This window comes from Mangifera indica, chromosome 7 (genome assembly GCF_011075055.1).
Source record: "Mangifera indica cultivar Alphonso chromosome 7, CATAS_Mindica_2.1, whole genome shotgun sequence".
NCBI lineage: Eukaryota > Viridiplantae > Streptophyta > Magnoliopsida > Sapindales > Anacardiaceae > Mangifera > Mangifera indica.
This window is the reverse complement of record NC_058143.1, coordinates 4,228,869-4,232,042: the sequence shown is the minus strand read 5'-3', so window position 1 is coordinate 4,232,042 and position 3,174 is coordinate 4,228,869. Positions and strand designations below refer to the sequence as shown.

General features: G+C 31.1%; 1 pseudogene; it reads left to right on the top strand.

The window, feature by feature from the left end:
- The first annotated feature begins 401 nt into the window (after positions 1-401).
- Positions 402-2,726, top strand: LOC123220901 (annotated as a pseudogene).
- The last annotated feature ends 448 nt before the right edge of the window (positions 2,727-3,174 follow it).

Here is a 3,174-nt window from a genome sequence, read left to right as displayed (position 1 = left end):
TTATCCATGCTTTTCCTTCAAATTTCAATAATATGTGATGTTTATAATGAGATGTTGGAGAAAATTAAATACCAATTTAAAGAAAATAAAGTTAAATTTTTTTTTTAAAAGGTCAGAGCGTTGGTCTTATAATTTATATTTAGAAGTGTAATTATAGTATCAAGAGTTAAAGTCTTAGATATTAACAAAGATATAAATTAATATATTATAAATTGATGGACTAGAGAGCGATCCAACAACTTCGATAATTTTTATTTTTTAATTTTTTGTACTTTTAGAAAAAATTACATTTATATTTTTTCATAGGTGTTACTTTTTAATAAATTTAATTTTTTAAGTGAGAATTTATATTTTAGGAATTCATGGTCTTCAATTTGTGTCAGGGCAAAAACTATGAAAAAATGGTAAGCGGGCCTTTTGAAAGCTCTTTAAATTCCTCCCCAAAAGCCCAGGTTTTGAATGGGCTGGGTTAACCGAAACCGAATACAAGAAACCCTAAACTTTGTAGTATATATCAATGTTTTTAAAATTGAATTGATGGTTGAATCGATTGTTTCACTGATTCATGGTTTGATAAAAAATCAACTGGTTTAACTTATTATCAAATTATAATGAATAGATTTACTTAAAAATTTGTAAAAAACCAAAATCAATCAAGGTACCTATACTTATGTAGATTAGAACATATTATTTTTAAGGGAAAACAATTATCTATTTGATTTCAATGAAATAACTAAAACAAAAAAAGGTCTTAATCTCATGATAAGAAAAAAAAAACATAATGTAAGTTATTAACTATAGAAGATATGTCAATGTATGTGAGCTTTTTTTATTTTATTTTATTTTATTTTTGAACTTATTTTTCCTTACAAACTTTTAAAAATTCATTTAATCTAATAAAAAATAATCAAATTACTCAAAAATAATTAAATTTTCAAAAAATACTATAAAATTTGGTCAAACCTAATTCTGTTAGTTTTGATCAAATTTGATAAAGTCAATGAATAAACTACTTTTTAATATTAATTAGACCAGACTTGGAGTTGGTTCCTGTTCAATTGGTTCAATTGGTTTTAAAAACAGTGGTATATATACATACACTGGCATGCGGAGGCAGAAACCCTAGAAGGAGTATTGGAGAGAGCAAGGCTAACTCAGAACTTCAATCTATCTGCCTGCCCTTAACCAGCTCTACTGCTGCTTCAGCCTTGGCCACTGCTAAAACTGTCCAGGACGTCTCTGCCCATGAGTTTGTCAAGGCCTACTCCGCCCATCTCAAGCGATCTGGCAAGGTACTTCTAAGTATATATATGTAGATGCACGGATGGATTCACGTTTAGTAGATGGAAACTCAGTTTCATTTTTTGAAGAAAACACCTGGGTCGTTTTTAGGTTTTTTTGTTGCTTTGTGTTTTGTCCGGGAAGTGAAGATGGGGGCTTTATTGTTATCAGAGTTTAGTTGATAGGAGGTTTTGATAGATTATTGGATGAAGTCGAGTAAATTTTAGCTTCGTATGTTTTGTTTATGTGTTTGATCTGTTTACGGTTGGCTGCGCTGATAAGTTTTTTTTCTTTTATGTTACTTTTTTTGGAGTGTGAATGAGATAAAAGAAACAAATTTGATTGAAATGCATATTGTGAGTTTGTGTGATAGATATATGTTCATTCATATTGTTAGTTATTTTCCAGAAGATAGGTTAAAAATTATAACTTTGTTTCAGCCTGCTTAGTATGAATGATTTTGTAGAAGCTGTTGCTAATTTTGATTTGGAAGTTGCTAGGGTTTTGAGTGGACAATGGCTATGTTTTAATGCAGTGCAAATATGGTGTTATTTAGCTATTATTTAATGTTAATATACCAAAGTCGTTGCTAAGAATTTCACGATTTGTTCATGAACTATAGTATATCATATTAGCTGCTGGTGTGGTAAATGAATTAATTACTATGCTTCAATGATCATTTCAAACAGATGGAGCTTCCTCACTGGACTGATATTGTGAAGACAGCTCAGTACAAGGAATTGGCTCCCTATGATCCTGACTGGTACTATGTCAGAGCTGGTGAGCTTTCTTGATTGATTGATTTAGTAGTGATGAATAAATATAATGCATTGATGCTTATGTAATATTTTAAACTAAATTGCAGCCTCCATGGCAAGGAAAATCTACTTGAGGGGAGGTCTGGTGTGGTTGCCTTCCGTAGAATTTATGGTGGTAGCAAGAGGAATGGAAGTCGTCCCCCACATTTCTGCAAAAGCAGTGGTGCTGTTGTTCGTCACATTCTTCAGCGGTTGCAAAACGTGAACATTATTGAGATTGACACCAAGGGGTAAGCTATAGACTCCTTATTCCTTGTATTACATCATTTGAACCATGCATCATGCTTTCAATTACTTTTATTGGAAATTATATTTTTGGAAATGCCACCTTGTCTACTTTTTCATCTTTATCACCTTTGTCTCCTCACTCATTACTTTTTACATAGTAACAATGAGATTTTCTGATTTGTTTCTTTTATTTATTTATTTATTTTTTGTGTTAGTGGAAGGAGAATAACATCCAGTGGCCAAAGAGATCTTGACCAAGTTGCTGGTAGGACTGTGGTTGCTCCTTGAGTCAGTGGAAGATTAAGCTGTGGTTCAGCAGACAGCACAGATTTGATACTTTGCAGACTTATGTTAGTTAATGGAAGAGATTTTGCTGAATGTTAAGCAAGTTTTGATTCCCATTGTAGACATTTGAGAATGAACTTGATGTGTGTTTGTTGCTTTTAGTTTGACTTTTTATCTATAGTTTCAAAGGCTTCAATGTTTGAGGATGTTAGGATTTTTTTTTTCTTGCATGGAATCAGAGCTTTTCTGCTGTCACTAAATATATCTAAAATGTGAAATAAAATGCAGTTCAAACTTAATTTTAATTGAGATATCACTAAATATATTATGGTTATTTGTTGAAATGTAATGGACTTTATTGGATTTTGTACTGTTTGTCTCAAGATTGTCGCTTGGATTCGTACAGTTATTGCGTTTTGTCGTTGACCACTTGCCAAATCATTTTATCTTCCTTTTTTCATATAAAATGTATTATTACATACATACATTGTTTATATGATTATTCTTATAGTAGTAAAATCAATCTTCCTTTTTTATTTCAAATTTTTATGTGTCAATGTGC